This window comes from Struthio camelus, chromosome 7 (assembly GCF_040807025.1).
Source record: "Struthio camelus isolate bStrCam1 chromosome 7, bStrCam1.hap1, whole genome shotgun sequence".
Taxonomy (NCBI): domain Eukaryota; kingdom Metazoa; phylum Chordata; class Aves; order Struthioniformes; family Struthionidae; genus Struthio; species Struthio camelus.
In genome coordinates, this window is record NC_090948.1 from 26,685,442 (window position 1) to 26,710,441 (window position 25,000).

General features: G+C 38.2%; 1 protein-coding gene across 8 annotated transcripts in view; it reads left to right on the forward strand.

Moving 5' to 3' along the window:
* Positions 1–25,000, forward strand: part of LRMDA (leucine rich melanocyte differentiation associated) — a 692,873-nt gene that overhangs the window by 297,676 nt on the left and 370,197 nt on the right. The gene's annotated exons all lie outside the window — the stretch shown is intronic.

Here is a 25,000-nt window from a genome sequence, read left to right on the forward strand (position 1 = left end):
CAGTTAAAAAGAATACATATTTCCTGAAATTAAAAATATATTTATTATATACTATGTATTTGGTATAGGATAACACACTAAATAGTGCTGTGCTACATAGCTGTTATAAAAGAAAGGCATTAGAAACACAGTCCATCCTCTACTATTTTTAGTGTATTGCTTTAACTTTTCTGAAGAAATGGAGTCCATCAGAAAAATGCAAATAAAAAGCAAGATACAGCTTGTGCGCACATATTCAGAAGATGCAAACTGCAGGTTAAAGAAGTTCAGGAATACAGATAGGTCTTGAAAAATACTGATTTTAATGGATGCTGCAAGGAAACACTGTTAGGTAGATTTCAGCATCTTTCAGGATTTGACTCAGATTTTATAGTTGTGCTTGAAGTTATTAAATACAGTTAAGTTTCTGGGTGTTGCTTCACAGAATGTGTTCTGAATGCTACTAAGATTTTGTTTAAAATAAAATCTAAGTCAGTGCTCGTATGCAAATGCAAAGGAAGCAAAGATCACAGTTTATAATTATAAAGCACTTCCAGATTTTGGCTTATGTTTGAGTTATAATGACAAGCTAATTCAAATAAGGACTTGTTAATGTTTCAGTCCAGGCTTATTTTTCTGTTTTATTTCTCTTGCAAAGTATCAAATTAGAAAATTAATTTTCCATCTTCCAAGTGCGTATTATTTAATTAATAGCAAGCAATTATGTCGTGATCGTGATACAGAGGCTAAGCATCCACATGATTAGTTGCTCTTATAGTTTGCTTACTCCTGTTGGTCTGAATCTCATGCATCCAGAAATTACACCCTGAGGTAGAGGGTCCCCACTTAAAAATCTTAATTCTTTTACAAGTCCTTTGTTGAAGCACCAGAGGAAAATTGAAGGTATACTAGCCTGAAGGAAAAACGTGGGCTGTTGATAGATGTTTTAAATGGCAAGTTTTAAAAAAAACATGTAATTGAAAGACAGTACTGTTTGCATTTGAAAACTAACATGTTCATTAATATCGTTTAGAAATATATTAAACACAGAATGTGCATGTTTTGGGGTGATATGATGATCCCAACTTTTAAGGATTCTGAATATCAAACCTTAAGGCCAGTTCATTTCTTTATAGATGCAATTTCAAATTACATGATAAAGAAATCACATAAGGAACTCCACCTCTCCTCCCTTGTCAAATTAGTACCTAATATAAACTCACAAAGTTAAATAAATGAGGGAAATACTGTAGTCCACACCTCTTAGGTCTCGATATTGTGGGAGCTTCAAATAGATGATGTTACAGATTGTATTTCTTTATCCTTTCAGTTTTCCTATAACGTTTGTTGCTGGTGCATATGAATGCATTACAATATATATAGTCTAAGCAAATGCATGAATGATAAGGCTTTGTACTTGGGCAAAATGAGAAAAACCATTCCTGCAGAGTTTGAATAGCTACATTTGCCTGCCAAATAAGATACCTGGTTTCGCCCCTTCTCTATTCAGTGAAAGTCCTAACTAGGACTGAATAAATGCAACAGAATGTGCTCTATTTGCTAGGCACAAAACAGGTATGTTAGGTAGAACTGCAATCTCTGCTTGTTTTTCCTTACTCCTGTAGATTCAAAAAATCTGCACTGTTGTTTGGAATGTAGTGTTTCGTGTATTAATAGCTGTTTTGGTTTGCAAATAACACCTCTTCGTGTCACTTTGTGGTTCCAGGAGGGTCACTGGTCTTTTACACTTTGAGAAGATTGCTGCTGTTATCTGTAAATCTATTGCTTGGACAAGAATGGGATTACACGATATGATTTAAAACAGCATCAGCTGCATTTTATTCCTTTCACAAGGAAATAACCCCTTACCTTGTATAGCTTAAAAAATAAATAAATAAAACCTCTACTACATTTGGCAACAAAGCTTCTGCCTTTATTACCTCAGGAGTATCTGAATAAAATGTCTTAATAAGCAAGATATAAGGACAACAAAAAGAAGAATAAATCAAATTTAGTTGACGACTTAAGCTTGGAGCACCGTAAATAATGTTAGTAGTTATCTCTTTAATATAATGGATTTAATGAGAAATATAGATGCTAGTATTTAAATTGTTATATTTTAGTAACTTGGGTATTGGCTTCCAAAGTTGTATGATGATGCAATTTTGCAAAGCTTTAAAGTAAAAAGATGGAAATCACCTTTGCCGTGCTGTAGTAAGAGTACAGTACCATGTAAAATGTGGTAAGCCACAGAGAAAGGGGAACATAGATTACCTTTTGTAATGTCATATCTCGGGACAGCAAGGGATCGGGTTTATCTCATGATACTGGTCATACATGCAGTTTGCTTATTATTAACCAGCATGCCCCAAACCAGGTGGGCACATAGCAGTGGCCGAATAAAGGCCCTGAATGCAGAAATCGGTGGTTAGACTGGACCCTGAAATCCCGACGAAAATAATTTTGATGGAAATCTTGCATTTATTGTTATCTTGCTGTGGATAATTGCTTATCTCTAGGCAAAATATAAATTCCATTGACAGAGTATAACTTGCACGTTGAATTTGGTACCTCCTAGCCTCCAAGGAATCAATTTTCTGGAGGGAACTGATGTCAGACCAATATTGGTATTGAAAATGCAGTGCCCTAAGCCTTCATTCCATTATGCTTTGTGGCTGTCTGTTCACCCAGGCTCCTCGGATGACTCTCACCAAAATAATTTTGGGAATTCTTTTTTTCTGTAATGTCCTATGGCATATGGAATTACTTACAAATAGGAAACAGAAGGTTAAGCTTCTTGTGACCTACACCAGGTCAAACAAAACTTTTAACACCCCAAGAAGTTTATACCACACATTTCTATAATAAGAACATGCTTCTCTTCTCTCACTTCCAAAATGTGTATGTTTTACCTTCTTTTGGTGCCCTATTGGTGCCTGCCAATGATGTTCAGCTATTGCGGGGTTTGGTCAAGTGTATCAATCTTTCTAGAGAAAGCATACAGCAAACAGTAGCATGAGATATGGCAACAAAGGATGTGTTAACTGGATTTATAAGTCTTCTATGGCTTTGGTGGGAAGCCAGATTCTATGAAGAAAAGCAGTACTTCTGCTGATCTACTTCTGAGGCAGCAGGGTTTTGATGGTTTTGCAGTAGACCAGATCAGAGAATATTTGCTGCCTAGTTTGCCTCAGTTCAGATTTTCACACATTAGAGAAAAAAGAAGGATGGGAGAAGGTAGAACTGGCTGTATCTAGCTGGGGTAAAGGGTCAGGTTAATAGAGATGTTGAATGTTAGCAGGAGGAGGTCTACGCAGTGCCTAAACCTATATCAGTTTGAGCAGTCTGCGGTTCTCTAGCTTGTAAGTGCTCTTCGCACTAATTAGGTTGCGCTTAGGGTTTTAGCTCAGTTTCCGTGTGTGACCATGTATAAACCGTTCTGTCATGTTGAAAAGTGGCAGTATTGGAACATGCATCTTTCCGTTTTTACTTTCTGGCAGAAATCACCCTTGCATGATGTGCAATGCACTCTTCACCTTTTTGAGTTATTTAATAGGAAACAGCTGGACATGCACATAATTTGGGCCAGTACTTTTATAATTGAGGAAATTTTGGATCAGGACCTCTGGTTCAGTTTATTCTAGTGAAGGGTAACTTTTAAAACTTCTGTCTAGAGATTTCTTCTATCTCTATGTCCCTAAAAATCTGGTGGTGGGGATGCCTGCCAGCTAGGTGTTGGATTTTGACCCATCTCTAACCTGAGACAGAAAACAATAATAAGAACCTACTATTGTGGAAAAGAAGCACTGATTACTTTTGTGGGGAATTTTAATAAACTTTAGGCACTTTCACCTAATAACCAGTGAAGACAAAAGCAACTTAATAACATTGTTTGCAGGCCTGTTTGAAATATTAGTAGAGGGAATCGAAGCTCTGTGAATTTGTTCAACCAAACGTGACTGTAGCCGCATAAATAACAGATACTAACTTCCTTTTCTTTATTGAACAAGTCATGTCCTGAAGGCTTCTGTAAGTCACTATGAACCAATATTCTGCTTAGAAACTGGTTTTATTGTAATATAACTTTATATGACTTAAACCTTGTCAAAAAGGTCATGCAATCCATTACTATTTCTGTTCCAGTTAGGGTTTTTTTTAAACACAGAAGTGACTTTTTAGAGCTCCTTTGTAGCAGAACTGAATTTAGTTATTTTAGATGCTTCTCCTGCATCTAGTTTCCCTTAATTCTTAATGCAGCAAAATGTTTCCTTGGTGTGAGCATGTTCTCCCCCTGCTTCCAGAGGGTTTTCTTTATTTTATTTTTTTCTGAATTTGGTGTTTCCTTCAAACAAGCGAGGAGTCGAAAGACACAAGGGCATTGAAAAATGTAAAACTGGTCAAGATGGATGGCAAAAAACACCATGCATAAATAAAGTACCCCCTTCTTCCTCTCCCCCCCCCCCCCCCCCCCCCCCCAAAATGAACAATGATTGTGTGGCTGAAGACCTGGCTGAATAAGTATGTCAGGTACTGATTGGAAGAATGATAAATGGAGTGACCTAACAAAGGATTGACTTCTCCAAAAGACAGGCCTTTTTTAATGGATGGAAAGGGAGGAAGCCTCATTTAGAAGGGAAAGGCTGTTGGCAGTGCAGATATGACAAAGGGGAAGTCGACAACCATTGATTTACGTTCGGGAATGACAGTTGAAAAATTCAACAATAATCATGACAAATGAGAAGCGATGCAGTCAGAGGAAAAAATGCCAATACGTTAAGCCTGAGAAGAAATGCCAAGGTCACAAGGAAAGGTTCCCAAACTTCTGCTTTTGACAACCCTAATGGAAATATTGCAAAAGATGGGGTACAGGTTAAAAGGTATGGTTTGGAATGAGGAATTGTAGGCGATGCTAATTAGAGTTTATCCTTTAAAAGGAGGTCGTGCATGTTGACTACAGTAGTGTTGAGGCGAACTGACCATTAACAGACTGTTATCCTCCAGAGGAGCATTTTTTTTCTTGAGGAATTGCTGAAATAAATTAATATCAACAGGCAAACAAGCATGTTCATTTTAAAACATCACTTTGTTCCTGACTGAATAAAGCAGATCTGTAGATTGACCCTGGCCTTATGCATACTATATAACTTATTTAAAAAATAATTTGAAGTATCATAGTAAATAAGATTACAGAAAATTTAGACAGTCTTTTAGGTCAGATCTGAATAAGCAAGTCTGGTATCTAAAAACTCTCATTTTAAAAAATGCAAATCTAAACACAGTAGCATAATCTTGTAGTGAAGGTGTTTTAAAATAAACTGTGCCCTGTTGATTTTTGTTTTTCAGCTTATTGAAGCAATGCTTGTGAAAAGGGCAGACCATATACATAAAACAGTTTTCTTCTAGAGCAACTTGTCTCAAAATCATTACTGGGTAATTTACAAAATTGCAGTATGCTGATAGTCACTACTGTAAAGAATAAGCAGGTCTCTGTTTACATCAGAATCTGAGAAAATAATATTGGTGAGAGCAACATGCCTACCCAGTGGATCCTATGGAAATGAGTAGGAAGGGAGTGAATATCAAGAACTGTTTTATTTGTGTGGTGTTAAGTGTCATGAATTGCCTTGTAAGTTTATCGCAATTTGCGAATTTTATATAGTATTGATCAAAAAAAAAAAAAGATTTAATTTCCCGCCGACACAACTCCCTATAGATAGGGCTGAAAAGAAGTTGCTTAATTAGAAGGAATGATCAGGTTTATAATAGCTCATTATCAGAGTACCTTTTTCAAATTAAACTGTTTTCAAATTCCTGACTTGTGAAGGGTTAAGCCCTCACATACAAGTAAATATGCAGTGATTGTTCTAACTTTACCTGTACTAAACAAGATTATACATTTAAAAACAGATCTGAAATACAGTCTTGGCAAATAATGCCTAAGCTAGAGCAAAAAAAAAAAAAAAAACCTAGGTTATAAATTGCTAGGACCTGTTATTTGAGGTAAACCTGGATCTATAATGGCTTTTTACTAGTCCACTTATACCTGAGGCTGCAAAGCGGGTATGTATGGAAACTAGCCTCTTTAGATTAAACATTTTCTAATCAGCTTTATCACTCATATCTGAATTTATCTTATTTGAGGAAAATGCCAATATATTAGCAAGCATATATGATACACAAGGTGACCCTACCAACTTAATGACATAATACATTATCCTTAATGAAGTCAATATCTTGTCTTTTAGCTGTCTGTCTATTGGGGCGATTAATTGCAGTGTCATTAAAGTTAGCTCTCTTTTCATTTGAGCTTGACAAGTCGCATAAAACTAATGTTCTTAGTTATCAGCCACTGGAATAGGATGGAGGATGGAGGAAACTGTAGGACAAATAAGGGGGTACTGCAACAGCTAACTTAAAGGATTTTTTCCAATGACTGTTTTCCAAGGCTTCTATTGCCAACAATGCACTAATAGTTAAAGCATTTGAAACAGAATTATCCAGTTTGGGGATTTGCTTCTGTGTCTTGAGCTTGAATGAGACCATGATGTACAGCAAACTGTCGAAGGCCACTGTGTTATTAAGACTTCAAGACTGAAAAATTTGCAGAAATAGCCCCACGAGTAAAGTTAAATGAGATTACCTATCCTAAGTTAATGCAGTAAACAATATAAAAATATGTAATTTTCTCTTACTGTAGAGCTTCTCATTTATCAGAGGGCAAAATAAATACAAAGCAATTTAGGAAATGAGTTTATATGAAATAATGGCTTCACTTCTCTGATAAACAAGTTTCAGTCACTAGTGATGATACCGATGAAGCTCTGGTGCCCAGTGCTAATTGTAGAGCAAAAGCATCACTCCCTGCCTTCCCCCTACCTCTGAAACTACAAGACAGGATGGCTGTAATTTACAGTGTGTTATCTTTGTCTATAGCGGCAAGATGATATGAAGTAAATCAAGGTACGAGTAATGAAAGACTGAAAATTTATTCCTTGGAGCACACTTTAAAGTGTAGTATCTGTTATAGTGGCACTGCCTGAAGACCCTGAAATGAGACTTGGATGAAGGGCAATAAAGAAGCATAGAGGCTCATGTTAATGTTGTTTGTCTGAGGTTAGTAATTGGGTTCCACTGATGAGTTGTGTGAAGACAAAGTGAGAATCCTAGCAAGTATTGTAAATCTTACATTGTTGGAACAAGAAGCAATCCTAACAAATATTGATCCTTCCTGTGCCCAGAGGCGAGGAAGAAAGCAGCATGCTGCTGAGCCAGTGTTGTTTCAATAGCACCAATTACCTTAGTGAAGCTGGTGCTCTGCATGAAATCCCACCAGGCTCACAAATTGTGAATTATCAATGATTAGGCTTTTTAGATATATCCCCTAAAATCATGCCGAGTTAGTCTTCTATATCAATTCTCCTTTCAGTCCCTAAAATATATTTCTCAAAAGCCTTCATTTTCAGCCTTTAAAATGCTCTGGATAGGTTTCAAGTATGTCTTATACACTTAATCCTTTTCCTCCCACACATCTTCCCCCCCGCCCCCCCCCCCCAAAAAAAAAAAAAATAAGGAAAAGGACAGACTTTGCAACATTGAAAATATTCTTGATAATATTTACTAAGGACTTATTTAACTTATTTTCTTGTTTCTAATTTATGTTAACTACTTGAAAATGCATACAGGAAGTGAGACAGTTTTAAAGGCTTGTTTTAAAAAAAAACTCGCATTCTGCATGTGAAACTTCTGTGAACTTTTGACTCTAAATTCAGTTTTCTTCTAGAGAAAACTCTCAGTCATGATTATCATGATATCATCACAAAATCACAGTGCAATAAAAATGGAGATTTGACTCTAAATTCATGTGTAGTTAAATGCCACTGCTTGCTTGTTTTCTGTGTTATCTTATTTGAATTTATTTGTCCATATAGAGTGAGGCTGATAAAATACTGTGTGGAAGAGAGACTACTGGCAGTGTGTGTGAGAAGGAGGGTGCCGGGAGTAGTCTAGAGATTCAAACCAATGATGTACCATCGTGACAAGTCTCCATCGTGGTGAGCCTGCAGCTGCCTGCAGAGTGGGAACAGGGAAAGGGAGGGAGAGAGAGGTTGGTAACAGACACAGGAGGAGGATCTTGTCCTGCTGTCTTCCAGTGCTGCACTTCTCATCCACTGGGTCACGCTCATGTCTTCTATGGTGCCTGTGATCATCGATGCCTCTATGGCCAGTAGAAGCTTTATTTAAAAAAAAAAAAAAAAATATATATATATATATATATATATAAAATATACACACACACACATATATATAAAGAATCTCTGCTAGATTGCCCACTGTGAAAAGGCAGGTGTAGTACCATAAGAGAGTAGCGCACTAAAATATTTAATTGATACTGCCTTGTTGCTTGATGGTCAGCATTGATCTTGAGACTAGCGGCCACCAGAGGCTATCTTCTGGGGGATACCCAGCAGTATGACTGGCCTTCTGGCAGCAGCTCTCTCCAGCAGAGGGCCAATGCCTATGTCTCTTAGGCAGAGGAGTGGCATGCCTCTTTTTTATCTCACCTCCGTGAATGGAGAAATCTCCATCTCTACCAATTTTGTCTATATCCTCTCCCACATCACCACTCCTATATCTTTTATACTTGCTTCTGTGTTACCTTTGTGCTGGTTTTGCTGTGTTGCCATGCTGACTGGTTCTTAGTTGAATCAATTCAGGAAGGGGCAAGGTAGCTCCATGTACCTGGCCCCTTCTGCTGTGCTAGCTGGAAGGACATGAACGGACACAGGGAAGAGTTCCCCACTTGGGTTTCTTCTTCCTTTCTTTGTAGGGAGCATGCTGTCACTGCCCAAGGTTGGCTCAGGCTAGTTAAACGGGGGTGGAAGGGTGTCTGTGCTACAGGAGTGCATGTGTTACGAGGTGGGCTCCACCTGCATTGAGAGGGCTGGACACAAGGGCTCCTGGCATCAGGCTTCTGGAGTCAAAAGGTCCCAGAAGTGTCCCTTCTCCATCAGCCTGCCTGGAGTTTCCCTGCAGGTCTGGCCGATGTTGTTTGTAGGGTTTGTGTTTCAAAGCAGTGTCCTGAAGACAACAAGAACCCACTGTTTTGTTGCACGAGTCTTTTTCAACTGATTACCGATCAGGAGCGGTTTCAGTGATTTAAAGTATCTGGTTGATACGTTTAGGAATCTGTATAAATGTTATCATTTATTGCACCAATAGCATAATGAGAAATGCATGTCTTAATTGTATGGTAAGCATAATATAAAGACACTGAGCATTATTTCTGAAACGGAGCTCTGAAGCTGGTGGCCAAGGCTTCATGTTGTTCTGTGTGTATTGGTGTGGGACATAGGGCCGTTGAAAACATTCTGATTGATAGGGCAATCTATCGAAATCATGTTTTTTCTGGGGCTTACTCAGCTGCTGAAAGGAATTCTGACCTGCCTATAACGCTACTAAATATATTTGTATCTGCTATTAAACAAATTTGGGCCTTGGGAGTAGAGGGTAGTTGTAGTAACAGTGAATTTTCAGTATGAGAACTTTCCAGTGTTACAAGAAACTCTGAGGGAAGAAAAGAACAGATGAAACTAAAATATATCAACAAAACTTGGAATAGAGTTGTGTGTGTCATTTCTTTCATTTTTTTCTTTTATTTTCTTTTTTTCCTATTGAACAACATACATCTCTTTACCATTCTTGAGTGAGATCATCTTTGCAAAAGAAAATGGTAAATGTCTATTTTTTTAAAAATTTTGGGTTGCCATACATCCAGTTGAACTGTGGGTGGTTGGCCCTCAGGTTAGTACCTGACCAGCAGTAGACTATAACATTAAAACTGCAGGCTAAGGGAGATTGGTTTTTTTGCAGGTGTAAACCTTTTCTATTTAAGGAACAATGTTTTTTCATTGTGAGTGCTAGTCTATGGATAAACTTCATAGCTTTCATTTTTTCTTTGTATTTTTATTTTGTGCTGTGACTACAGTATACTTTAAATTGCTCGTGTTTAGATTTGCAAGATCTTTGATGCTCTGAACCCAACAGAATGTTCTGACTGCAGTTCAGTACCATCTCTTTCAGTAACTTTTCAATTATTTATTTTATTTTGAAGGAGACCAAAAATGATGATGGTGATAAACAGCGGTGCATCCTTTTCTAATCGTTGTCTCACTCTACTTTTAGTTTTTTAGCAATAGGTATGTATATTATCATCTTCCATTAAGCTGCAGTTTGTGAATCTTCCTTTCGATTTACAGCTTTCCATAATTACCTGCCATGGTCATTGTCCTACTCAGGACTACCGCAAAAAGTGTATTTGGGATCTAGTGCTAGAGGCTGTCCAAGCTCTTTAGTTAGCATAGAACATAGCTGGTTATTTCCTTTGTTGAGCTTCCTAAAATAAGCATAGAATACAATTTTTCTGCCCACCTCAGTTTTAGTTCTTTTTAGCATTTGCAAGTGATTTAAGGCATTCTAATAATCTCTGGAAATCTGAATGACTCTCAGCCCAATAGTATAATATATAATTTCTCCATTTTGACCTGCCACCCCAGGGCACAATGAGTAGCTGGCATATTCTTAGTGGTTACACCTAGACTTGACTTTGACATAGTATATAACTTCATTTTTTGGCATAGAAACATCTGAGTTGAAGACATTTATTATTTTTCTGTGTTTTATTCGCATGTCTTACCATATGAGTTTCTCTTGAAATGAAAAGTTCATTCTAGTTTCCTACAAGTAATTTCTCTCACCACACTTGAAAGATTCTTCTGGACTAATGATGAATATGTATTTGAATCCTTCAGATTTGTGATTTTTCCAGAATGCAAGCAAAAGATTAGCTCTGCTCCCTCCATATACATGTACATAAAAGTATACAAATACACGTGTATCTGTACATGTATCATCTGTATGTATCCATACCTGTATCTGTCAGCCACAAGCATTTTGAGCTGCAAATTTTGTGCTTATGGTTTTTATTGTACGGGTAGAATTTGTGTATTTTTATGACCCAGATAAGTGATGACTGTTCATTTGTGCCACCTAGCTCCACATGCCTATCATAAGACTGTAGCTGTTAATCATACACTGATCTCTTTCCCTAAGCCTAAACAAGAAACTAGGGACCACTAAAAACATGCTCCCTTTCATTAAAGAGGAAATTATTACCATATATTTTTTTAATAACCAATAACATTTCAAATTACTCACATTTATAGCTTGTAATCAAGTTTATGTTTAACCTCTAATCCCCGTGAAGCAGGTAATGACTGGTTTGTTAGTTAACCACTCATGGGAAGTTAAGGGCAGTTAACAGTCTACCAAACCAGTCATTAACTACAGTAGTGACTGATTTCTCAGGTGTTATTGGCATTATAAACTTCATTCAGTGGTTTGTAACAGAAGTATTAATTTATAAAGGAAAAGAGCATATTTCTGTTACAATGCTGTGATAGGCTGAAAAATTTGGTCCTTTTCTTTTTTTTTTTTTTCCTTCCTTACCTCTGCCCCCCCTATGTGCACTAATCAGTATGTAGAATAAGGGAAATACTGCCTGTAATCTTAGACTATGTTTATGGCCCTTTCAGAATAGGCACAGTAGCAAGTCTGTTAATAGGATTAGTTTAGACATATGTGGACAGCTAGGATTTGAAGCACTCTTGGATGAGATTTCCTTCTGGTAGGTAAATATGTCCTCCCTCTGTAGCATTCAGAGCCTGTAGCAACAGTGTCATGGCATTGGGTGTATTGTGATATAAATGAAGATGATTCAACATGACATGTGCTTTAATTATGTGTTTCATTTAAATACTTTTTGTTCCATATTATAAAGCATGCTAATTAAGAGGTAGTGTTTCACAAGCGTCATTTTGATGCAGAATGAATAAGAGTAGCCTGTTCAATTCTCAAGTCTGCCAAATTTAGGTATCACACAGAGGTTAAAAGTAGAGTCAAGCTAAGAATTTTCATCACTTATCCAGGACAGGTTTTTCTTTGGTTTGAATACTTACTTTAATAATGAATTACCTAGCTGTTAAAAACCTAAATTCTCCAGATGAATAACTTACAGCTTTTTTGTTTCTGAAATTGTGCAGCGGTATGGGTCTGTATAAGTTTCAGAACTTACTTTACGCAAACAATTTAAATCATTAAGAACTTTCAATAAATGCCTTACACCTGAACTCACGTGTGCTTTATGCTCTAGTTAATATAAAGTCCACCATGAAGATTAATCTAAGAGGATCCTTTTTGGCAGATTTTTATCATAATACGCTTATTGGACAGAAGGGACTAGGCTTTAGAATGTGTTTGGTACGTTCTTTATCACATGAGGTATAAACTTGCAGAAAAGCAGACTTTTGGAGTTTTAGCAGGTTTTTATGCTGTTATTTCCATATTTGGCCTGCTTGTCATTTTAGAGTAAAGAGAGAGAGAGCTCAAAAAGGAAAGGAAAAATAGTGGGTGTGTTGTGTTGGACCATACCCTCCAGGACTTTGCTTCCAATATGGAAACGTTTGAATGACGTGTTAGCTCCCTGTAGAGCTACCATTGCACACCAGCCTCCCAAAGGGAGAATCCCCAACTCTGCCATGTTGTATCTAGAGTAGAAGGCAGCAATGTGGAACAGCTGAAATGCTCTTTTGTGTCTTTTCTTTTTATTGCCCTGTTTCTCATTTAACTCCAGGTCTTGTTCTCTCTGTTCTTACGTTTCATATAAAAGCTGCCAATTTGGCAGGCTACTTGAAATTTTTCAAAAAAATATGTAAATACTGTAAGAAACTGAATGTAGTCTTTTAAGCTGAATTTTCTCTTTTGATTTACTCTCCTATATTTGTGAACTATAATTACTTATGGTAAAATACAATCTGGAGTTCAGTATTTAATTAGCAAATTTTGCAGAGTGTTTTGTGGGATTTTTGTTGTTGGTGTAAGTTAGGTTAGTGCTACATTTGCTTTACTAGAAAACAGTCTCTCAGATCTAAAACTCTTTCAGCCTTATGAACAACAACTGTGTGTGTAGAGCAGCCCTTACTCAGAGTAAAGGCTTCCAGGAACCCCGTCCATAGAGTCCCTCAAGCTGCTGGAAGCTCCTCAGATGGTTCTAGGAAGGATGCTAATTGATATCTGCTACAGCTGTATGTTCCTTGTGGAGTGGACATTTCCCTGATAGACACTGGTCTGAATCTACTTATTTCACATAGGTCATCGAACAGCTGTCAGATAGTAACAGCTTTAGGTCACTCCTAGCTTGGCCCACGTTTGAACCAGTGACCTAGAGGTGAAAGGCATTTTCTGGCACTATCAATCCGCTCAGCCATCAAGTCCCCTTCATGTGCTTCCCCCTGGAACTTCCAGCAGATAAATTGTCTCCGATTTCATTTAATGTGACATCAGATCTTGTAAGAAAAATATCTTACTGGCTGGTCAATGAAAGTTCTTTGGTTTGTATTTAACAATATACAGTGCCACTTTACAAAGCAGCACATTTTTTATACCTTGGGTATTACATGGGTTAAAGATAGCCATACTCAAATTGTAGTTTTGCAGTTACAGGCTGATCTACTGTACTGTATGTCCCTTTGGGGGGAAAAAAAATGTGAGTTCCAGCCACAGATTATCAGGAAATTCCAGCCAAACTGCAATTGCATTGTGATAATGCAGTACTTTGTTACCGAGCAGGTTAAGAACTGATATCCCCATTATGTAGCATATCATGAAATGAATGTTATTGTTAAGTATAAGGACAGGACATATTAGAGGTATCTTTTATTACACAGCCTTCATTATAAAAGAACAGCTAGTGCTAAAATGTTATCCGTAAGATAGGTAGAGGTACATTGTTCTTGTGCCGCTGTCTCTGATTAAGACTAGGATAATGCGTAGTTCCTGCCTTTTATGTCCATCGGGAAACAAGACAGACCAAGGTAAAACAGATGAGCATATGTTGGCAAAAGATTAAAACGACCAGTAGTAAAGTCCATTAATAATTCTCATATTTAGGATTTGCTTGGTACTGTACTTACAGAATCTACAACATTTAATCTCTTTTCAGAAGGACCAGCTGAGAGAACCTTTTTCCCCCTCTGAGTGATAGGCCTAGATTTTCGGAGGCAGCACATTTGTCTGTCAGAGCTCTTGGCTGGTGTCGTGATTTAGTTTCCGTCAAATGATGCTCGTGTCCGGTTGATGATATAGCCTTGCTGGATATGGGGAAATTTGTTACCTTTAGCTTTGACAGGAAGATAATTGCTGATGGTTAACAGAACTGTGCAGAATCCATTGGTTTTGCAGCAACACAAGCAATGGAATCTGCTTCAAGTAGTCAGTCTTTGCACATAAATGTCGGTAGGCTGCTGCTTCGTAAGGCAAATTTCATTTTTTGCTGCACCAAAGTGTACCCATGTATTGGTAGCATGGGAAGCTTATTGGCCTGTGTAAAAACAGTGTGTCTTATAAGAACAAAGATTTGATGATGTAGCATCACTTTTATATCACAGTACTTGTGATTTTTTTTTGAACAGTTGTCAAAAAGGGGGGGGGAGGGATCAGTTACTCAGTTTGCCTTTGCTAACTGAAGGAGTCTCCTGTGCATGCAATAGGTTAAATATAAATGGTGAAAACAGTAAAATATTCTCAAAATTGGAACTGAATTTTAAAAACTTAAGATAAAGTAGTAAATAGTGAGTTAACATAGAGGAGACTTTAAAATCCATGTAAAATGTTAGAACTGAATTTAAAGGAGTTACCATAAATTATGACCAGTGGTAATAGTTTGTGATCTCTTTCTTGGTTTTCAGCTTTTTGTGGCCAAAGATTTCGCTGGATTTTTGCTGAGAATATTATAATTGTTTTTAATATTTAATCATGATATCAATATGCCTTTCTCCAGTCTCATTGTTGTGGGGATGAAAATACCCTTCCTGTCTCCCCACCTTTCTTTCCCAAGTCTGGGCTGTAAGATGCAGCGCTGCCTGGAAAGCTTCTTCCAGTCGTCTTCCTTAGTATTGCAGTGAAAAATAAATTGATATTTAATAGGAGGAGAATGAAATCTATAAATGGAGTGACCAGTAATATCACCTTACTTGTCTTACTGATAATGTGGTTTAATAATCCTGGACTTCTGGTATGTTTCAAACAAGGAAAAGTTAAAGTGGTTTTAGTAAATATCTCTATTTGCATTCTCTGTGGATATTCCTGATGCTGTATTTTTAGGTAAATCTGATTAGAGATTTAGCTTCAAAGTTTTTAGGATGAAATAGAGAAATTCTGACAAAAATAGAACAATATTGTGTGCATGCAGAGATAACGATTGTCTGGTCTCATGCTATGTGTGTAATACGTGCAGTACTGCGCTTTTAAAATGACTTGACGTTTGGATGCCCACTTTGCTTTGGTTGATGCTCAAATTAATGAAAACAAAACTCACCTTCATGTTTTCCTTTCCTTTTGCTTCTTTTTTACAACCTAGCCTCCAACCAGTTCTATACTTGTTACCTCCCTTACATCTCTTCCATTTCTAATATGTGTCGTCACATGCTTTTTTGTTTATCTCCAAAAGTCGTTCTCTCTGTGCATGCTTTTAAATTGCCACTCTGCTCTGTCCTTGTTTTCAGCCATGCGCGTGTGTCCCTGTCCATCCCTGCTCCAGGTCCTGGTCTGTGTGGGTCTGGCTGCGCGGCTCACCGCACGCACAGAGCGATGCAGCAGCAGGGATGCTTCTGCGTTCACCAGCTGGTAGGCCAGCCAATGTCCCTCAGCTTTAGCTCCTGCTGCTAGTTACTTGTATCTCATGAAGTTTGGGATTAAACTGCCCGATCGTTCCTCCGGGTGCACAGTCACCAGCCACGGTCACCAGCCATGGTTGCGGCCAACGCACAGGTCAGGTGGCAGAGGTGTCCCTGCACCATGGGCCCTGGAGCGCAGGTCCATGCCCCAAGGTCTGCTGAGCTCCAGGAGCCACTGCTCTCTCTGTTGGCAGCCTCCGGTGCGGAGTGTCCTGCACATCAGGCCTTGCAATCAGCTTGCCCCAGCACTGCTGGGAAGGTGGGAATAAGAGAGTACTGGAAAAAAATAGTGCTGAACAAGCCCCTCATCCCCCCCACGCATCTTTTTTTTTTTTTTTTTTTTTTTGGAAAAATGTAATCATATACTTTCCCAATATTAAGCAAACACACTGATTTGATATGGGAAGGGAAATTCATTAAATAATTTGCCTTTGGGGGCCATTTCATGAATGTATAGTTTTATATCATGCCTGAAGTACTATTGGCTTTGTGTATCCTGGTGGCCATGGTGCATTCGTTCCTCAGCAGAGCTGCTGTAAGGAGTTTGTCGCTGAAGGCTGTTACACAGGAAGCGCTTCTTGAACGTGGCACAAACGTTTGAAACTACAGCTCTAACCCCACTGAAGAGCTCTGTCCATCAGGGCTCTGACCTAAGAGTACGGTATTAAAGTACCTGAACTGACCGGTGGCTCTTCTGAATGCATTTGTTGCTTGGGGCTGGCTGAGCAGTTAAGAACATGTAGGTTATGATGTGAAGTGATGGAATAAAAAGGATGATTTCATTGGAAGTGCCATGTGGCAGCAGCTCAAGTTTAATGACTTTTTAAATAGCTTATGGGAAGAAAGGAAACTGTGTTGTATTCTCAGGGAGATGTCACCAAGATCTAAAATTAGAGAAGTTATTCTGAAACACCTAACCTTTCCCCTGAAAAGCAAAGAATGTTTAAATTGTGTGTTGTGCCTCAAAGTTTCAGTCCCCTCCCACTGCCCCCCTCCCCCACAGCTGTGCATCATTTTATTTTCTTTACTTGGTTTTACCACTCTATGACCTCATGTTGTATTTTTTCTGAATGACAATGAAAGTAATTGAAAATATTGATTGGCAGTACAGTTAAGTTGTCAACACAACCATTTAATTTGTCAGGAGGACTTGTTAAATTGTCAAAAATCATATAAAAAAACTCCTTCAGTCACTGATGATATACATTAGAGATGTTCACGAATCAAATGGGCCATTTTTGAGATAAGTGTTGAAGAAAAATTCTGAAATGGCTTTCTCCAGATTTTTTTTTTTTTTTAAGGTCAGATTAAAAAGAGTATCCAATGAATACCTGGCTGGTAAATGTGTTCAGTAGAATACCTGGATACAATATTGTTTACTTACTTAGTTATTTATTTGTTTATTTTCCAACAGCTCTCTTACATCTTTTGTATTTGTAATAATCTGGGTTTGGCATTATTTCGGCAGCAAATTTGTTTACTTCAGCTGTTTGTTTCTTTTAACGTCTGGGTGCTTTGAGCTCAGGCTTTATATGTAGGTTATACCCTAAAAGACAGTGCTATTAGTGGTTTATGGACCTTATCTCTTTCTTAGGATATATGTTGCATTTTATGAATGTACAACTATGCAAAAATCTCCTTTCACATGATTTGATGCTGTACACTTAATCTTGGATACTGGTACTAAGGTGTGGTACAATTCACATAAAATGGTACCAGCTTCTCTGTGCCTTGTTTCTTCTTGTTAAGGTAATGCTAATTCGAACTGTAGGTGCACTTTTCAAGGCTGCCTGAGGCAGTTGCACAATTCTGGTTGGCCTCACAAATCCAGCCAATTTATAACGCTGTTCAGGGAGAAGCGTCCCTCCTGACCCAGGGCGTTTCTGCAGTTCTTCCTGGAGCTTTCCTTTGCTTGGGCCTGGTGTTGAATGTTCTCATTTTCCTTTGGTTTGGCCAATGCAAGAGGTAGAATTGGAGAATGAGTTTCTTAATTCACCGTCGTTATCACCTGTAATACTGGCCTACGTTAGGACTCTGATAAAGGAAGGCTCTTAGCTTCCATTCAGGCAGGTTCGCAAAATGACAGATTTTACAGTAAATTGTATCGGGCAGAGAAAAAATATTTCAAGTTTTTAAGGTAATTTTAAACTCTTCATAACTTTTCCTTATGCATCAGCAATTGGTCCATGGCATTGAAGGGGCCTGACTTTACAATCGGAAAAAGATGATAAGTAATCTGCAGGTTATGGATAGAACATATGATAGGTAACATTTTAAGCACTGGAATTCATATACTGTAAGACAAAGATATTATCAAGACTTTCTGAAGATGAGCTGAATAACTTCGTCTCCTGTGAAGTGATGTGATGATCTGAGTTGTGGACAGGTGTGTTTTAGTTTCTGCTCCATGTTATCGTGTGTTGTTAAACAAAAAGCATGTAGATGTTGCCTGTCAGTCAGAATACTGTATTAAAAATGTTTCAGACCCATTTTGCCCACCTAGATACAAAATATATTTTCATCTTTTTCTCTGCCAAGCTTATATCATTTCATTTCCATCTTAAGGGATTTTACGTACCTGGCAAAAAATCAAGTAGTCCTAGTGTATGGAATTTTGCATATTTTTGATATTTTGCAGATTTGTACTATTTGTAAATATTTTGGGATGTTATACACTATACTAGTATAAAAACAGAGATAGTTAATTGGATATTACAGTTTATGTTATTTGTATAAAAATCTTTCCTTTTTTGTGTTAGATCTGAACACCTACTTTGAAAATACTAGTATTTAAAACTATCTATAGTATTTACAGCTGCAACTCATTTTTAATATAATGGGCTGTTCAGAACTGAAACCCATTTCTCTAAGCAATCATTCTTCAAAATGAAGAGCCATTAAGAGGAAAGCAAAGATCAGATGGTCTGCAGCTGGATTTAGGAGTTGAAAACTGATAAATAAATAAATAAACAAGCCCAAAGCACAGCAGTGGGGTTTAGGGAATAGTTAGCAATAATAGCTTGTCTTAGGTCAGAGAATTTCAACCTTATCACATCAGTGTGTTAAATAACATTTTCTGAAATATGTTTTTGCCTTTTGAGGTTGCAAAAAGTCTCCTTCTGCCTTCCCCCAATGTAGAAAACCATACCATCTTCACTCTGACAGCCTGTGCCTCTCCCACTCCCGATACATACATTTAAAAAAATCCCACAGGATTACAAATACAATTGTAATTTATTGAAGATCATTTTAAAAAAGCTTGCATGTTTTAGAAGCATATTAAATTAGCCATGTGTTCATTATATTGCAAATTTTACATTTTAGTTATGATTTGTGATGTCCAAATTACAGGTCGGTGTATATGCCTTTGTTGCAATGGCCTTTTCTCATCTATCAGTTCATTTGAGTTGTAATATTACTTTCTTCTAATAAAATTTTAAGTTCATCAAGTTAGGACAGGAAAATTGTCCATGGATTGGTCTCCTACTGAGTTCCAGGTATTGAGAGGGGGGGTCGAGTGTCTTCAAGATTGCTTGCTCTGCTGGCAGGGTGCAGAGAAGCTCTGTGCCAGCGTCCTGACAGACCAGAGAGAGGCGGCTCCAACCTGAACGCTGGAGTATCCTGACCTTAATTGTTCAGGACAGGGACAATGAATCTTGATCCTTGGAACAGTCTTAGCTATTCTGGGAAATGTAGTCATCTCAAAGTATGACAGTTTGGTTATTACTGATTAGACACGTTTCAGATGAGATTTCCAAGGATCAGTGATTAACGTACACCATCTACAAGTAATATTTTTTTTCAGGGTCAAATTCTGCAGGGAGCTTGGCTACCTCAAATTCTTCTCAAGTCAGTGATTCTTACTTAACTAACAGTGGATGGATATGGTGCAAAAGCTTGAAGAGGTTTTTTCCCCCCCTTCCCCTTCCCCTTCCCCTTCCCCTTCCCCTTCCCCTTCCCCTTCCCCTTCCCCTTCCCCTTCCCCTTCCCCTTCCCCTTCCCCTTCCCCTTCCCCTTCCCCTTCCCCTTCCCCTTCCCCTTCCCCTTCCCCTTCCCCTTCCCCTTCCCCTTCCCCTTCCCCTTCCCCTTCCCCTTCCCCTTCCCCTTCCCCTTCCCCTTCCCCTTCCCCTTCCCCTTCCCCTTCCCCTTCCCCTTCCCCTTCCCCTTCCCCTTCCCCTTCCCCTTCCCCTTCCCCTTCCCCTTCCCCTTCCCCTTCCCCTTCCCCTTCCCCTTCCGTCGGTATACCAGATTTCTTGTGGAAAAGCTAACACAGCTAAAGATAGCGTAGAGCAGACTACGCTGGCTAACATTCTGCTGGGAAGTGCTTTCAATAGAACACACCATAAACCCGTTATTTATGAAAGGAACTCTCTGTTTCTCTAAAGATCTCATTTTTTTGTCACCAAAAAATATGCAACAATCCTCATTTCTGTAAATGTTCTAGGATAGGTAGATTCTGATTTTTTTTTTTAGTGCTTCAAGGGAAAATGGCATAAAATATTCACTTGCCATAATAAGATTAGAGTTCTGATAAGTGCTTAAGGATATATACATCTAAAAATGATGTAGCGGCTTCCTATTAGACGTTAACCCAAGGTGACGGTTGGACATCAGAATAGAGTTCATTTGCTGAAAGGAAACACGAGCACTGTGGAAAGTGTCATGGCTCTGAATTTTATCATAGGTCTTGTTGAAGAAATGGGTGATTCCCTCTGCTCTTGGAATTTCCAATAAACTTCTAAAAGGTAATTTTACAGTGCAGCACGTACACCTAGGACTATAATTATACTAATGATATTCTATTGAGGATCTTCCTTCCTGCATATTGCTGTATTGCTCTGTGGAGTGTTTTAAACCTGTAGAACACAGAATATTTTCTGATAAGTGACCTTGCGTGTAGCAGGTGCTCAGCACTTTGCAAGATCTTGTTCTGTGTAGGGGATGTGGAAGAAAAGCTATCTCAATGATTTTTGAGATCTAGAAATGTTGGAGATGGAATTATATCTGTTTAGCTTTTGCAGTTTATTCCCCTTTTGCTCCTGCCCCAGTATATTTTTTTGCCATAACTTTATTTTAATTAATGTTGTCTTGAGTTGGATTGCTGCTGACTATTGGATATACTCCTGCTTTTAAAAAAACAAGGCAGATAGATATGATGTGCTAGCCTAAGCAGCATACTTCTTCAGTCTTCTGAAAATGCATATCTTAGCTTGGTTCTCAGGTTATTCTGCTGAATGTTTTTTTTAACAGCCAGAGAAGTTTATTTTGCTCAGATCAGTGTATTCCATAAAAAAAAAAATGTCTAGTATATATTCTGCTATTTCATATTCTCACTACCATTTAGATAACAAGCATAGGGAAGCATCATGTCTTTGCCCTCCATATACAGCATAAAGCACATTGTAAGCATTTTACAAGCACAAATTATGACTTTTTTATGTAGCACTTTACATCTGAGGATCATGAATAACTCATGCAGGTGTGATATTTTCTACTTAGCGTATAAAGATGAAGATAGATGGACAGATTCTTGCATAAGGAAATTAGCCTAAAATTTATCTGTGGGGTCAATTCCTACCATCGTGTCAGACTTGGTGTAATTTTGGGCAAGTCTTTTAATTTCTTATGCCTGAGTTTCCTGTGCATGAATCATAGCTGATACTGCTATTCTTTCCGTTGACAATTGTGTATGTTGTGCTGAAATTTATTTGGGTCAGGGACTCGTTCTTACACTCTGCGCTTTGTCCTCTTAGCATGACTGGGGCCTTGATCTCAGTTTATGAACAAACCGCAGCATGATGCTTGTAGAGAAGTTTTGCCTTTGAGGCACCCAGGTAGTCCTCATTTCAGATAAAGAGCCTAAAGAAGCTGGCAGAGTAACAAACTAGTATTTGTCTACATGTTTATAGCTGTGGTTAAATAATGCATTAAAAGTTCTGTATGGTTATTTGTAAACCTCAGACTAACGATGTTTTAGACACATACGATTCTGATGTGCAAAAACTCTTGCACTGTTAAATTTGTTTCTGTATGACTGACTAATCCATTGGGCTATCAAAAAATAATAGTTAACTGAGTTAAGTGAAATGAGACAATAGATGCTGAACTCTTATCAAATCACTATTTCATTCAACAGTACTATTTACTTATTTATTTTTTTACCAGTTGCTGTATGTACTGTTATTGTTCTTTTATGGTTATGTCAGTGTGATGAAATCATACATCCAGCTGTCTCTCTTACTTCCCTTCTTACAAAATCTGTACTAAATTTCTCATTGTGGCATACATTCGTATATCAACTGCTCACACAGATGCTAGTTTTCCCTTTAGAAAGAAGAATGTTCCATCAAAAATATCCAACTATGCCTTCCTTACTTGTGACTGGCTTTTTCTGAAGAATGGGCTCTAATGTGGTTTTTGTTTTATTGCAGAGTATCTGGCATCTATTAGCCTGTAACTGTCAAAAGTGATAAATTAGTGACAGTGCATCACATTTGGGCCTTTAATTCCTTTCTACACCCGGAAGTGAGTTTAAAAGTTCTTTCATCCCCCTTTAGTGTGATCTTCAACAAAATTCAGATTAAAAAGGCATCCCCCACGCCCGCTCTAACCCCACAGTCTTTGAACCCAGGACTTGGTGATGAAGGAATATTGCATTAATTCTTGCACCATTTAGCCTCCTTATCTAATAGCACAGGCTTGTTCTTTGTAAGTAACAACAATGAAGGGTGCCTTTAAGAAATCTCCAGTGAGCATCGAGGCATTACAGATTAGGTCAGTGGAACTGCTGCTAGGTTGAGCATGATGGATGAGTGGGAGAATGAGTTTCTGCCGCACGGTATTGTGAAATCTTTTCATTGTCACCAACGGGCCTATGAGGGGCTGATGAATGAGGGAGCAAGTGTCAGAAACGCCCTTCCTTGCCCTGGTACACTTTTAATATCTCCCAGAGCTGCAGGATGAGTATTGATAAAAGTAAAGTTTAAAAATAACCATGGAGTGATAGGTAGCAATGATTTAAGGAGAAAACGGCGATGGGGTTAGAGAGGGTTCATTTTCTAAAAGTGCACAGAAGAGGGGAAGCTGAACTGTGTGGATCAGAGAAGGAGCAGGAGGCTTTTTATAAGAAGCTAATGTGATGAGGATGACGAGTTCCTTGATGGATGAGTTACTTCCATCTGGTTGCAGTATATGTAATAAATAGCTGTGCTCATGTTTGACCTCTCCCACTTACCAGGCACATCTTTCTCTTTTGGGATATCCAGGAAGGACTGTCCATTAGGGGAGGGGGGAGGGAAGGGAAAAAAGGGGATCGAAAAGTGACCAACATTCAGAGCTTGGGAGGCTTATGGGTTTGCACATATGGCAAGGGAAAATGTTATTAATGTTAGGTTTGTAAAGCAAACAAGAAAGAAATGGTCACGTTATTTTCTGTGCAATGTCCTTTTAGAATAGAAGGTATATTTTGAAAAAGTTTTCTGCATAAAAATCTTGCAAGGTCCGATTGGTCTATTTTTAAAATGGAATTTGCAGATTAAAATATTCTTGTATTCTTGTGTTTCTTAATGTAAGCATTTAGCTGAAGGACAGCAAGAGTCCTCACTTATGGGCAAGACGTTTCTATGCCTTTGGAAAGTTTTATCACAACAGAGGGACAGGGATGACCCAAGCATTTCTTTTGCTTGTTGCGAAGAACTTTTTCTGGAAAGAAATGTTTCGTTATAGCTTCAAAAAGTATGTTGAGAAATCAAATTACAGTGCTAGGTTTTAGTGTTGTCAAATCCGTCAAAAGTATTCTGGATTCCTATTTCTCCATTGACTAAATTAGAAACATTAGGTAAAGAGGCTCAATGAATCCTGTGAGTGTAAGAAAGGCAAGATCTTGCACCGAAAAACTAAAACTCCCCCCCTCCCCTTTCCATTGAAATACTTTTTTTCTTTCTCAGTCCAAGCTTTCTTCTCCCATGATCCATACAGGGTGGATCACATAGTCCTGGAGTAACATTATAAAACGAGTCAAACTGATTCAATGTCTGTTTGCATGCGTAGCTGATGTAACCTTTTTAACACTTTTTTTAAATGAAAAATATAGCAGAAAATATTTCTGAGCTCGAATTTTTTTTGCCATGTTAAAACTCAAACAATTTTTTGTCACCTAATGCTAATATGAATTTAGCAGCACACATTGTAATCGTTCTCATGAAGCCACTATGATACCTGCTGTGAATGGATAAGTACATACATATCTGCATGCTTAATGGTGGATCCATACTATCATTGAATACATTATAAAAATCTTTTTGAAAGGCTGTGTTTATTCATGGCAGGGGGTTACATTTTGAATTTCATTTCAGTTTAATGTTTCAATGTGCTAATTATCAACAAAATAATTGATAAAATTCTTTTTCATGTTACATGATGGAAGCTGTTACCTTGAAAATGTGTACTCTCACACAAGTGGGTGCATTGAGTATATATAAACACATTAAAAATGTTTAGCATTGATTATTAAATACTTGTCTAGGAATCCCAGTTTTACCTGATGACAGTCAATTGGATTTTAGTGGATGAGACAGGAGACGTCTGAAGTTGAAATCTATTTTCTCCCGAGTCTCCTACATCCAATTTTACCTGGCAGATGTCTTCTCTGCCACTGGTTTCCTTTTTCCTTAAAGATGATAAAAGAATGAATTGACCTGACATTTCTTAGTTGAGTAACTATTTTTATTTTCTTATCATCTGTAATTGCCATACCCAAATACGTCTGGCTTCTCTCTTACTGCTCTCCCAATCCATTGTGTTTCTTTACCCTTTTTGAGATATCTTTTCTGCCTAGCAACTGTTCTTTGAAGAAATGGTAGTAAAATTTTGATTGTCAGCCTGCTTCGCTGGTCAGTGATGATAGCAAGCATGTGGTTCTGCAAACTTTGGCAGGAGAGTACTCAGTGGTGCGAGTTTGTGGCCTTCCTGTGGAGCAGTCGAGGGTTCATATTACTTAAGTAACTGAGGAGATCCAAGAATACTCTCCTCCTGTGCAGATAGTTTGGTTGGAGCATACATGGATTTCCTCTTACTGAAGTCATGGTCAAGTGAGACTTTAGAAAGGTGACTGTCCAGTCCGCTTATGGCATCTTGTGGAGTCAGCTGGTTTCCCCTAGTTCCCTCAGCAGTCAGTGATGGGCTCCTTGAGTTCACAGCAGAATTCAAACCCTGCACGCAGGTGTGCATGCACA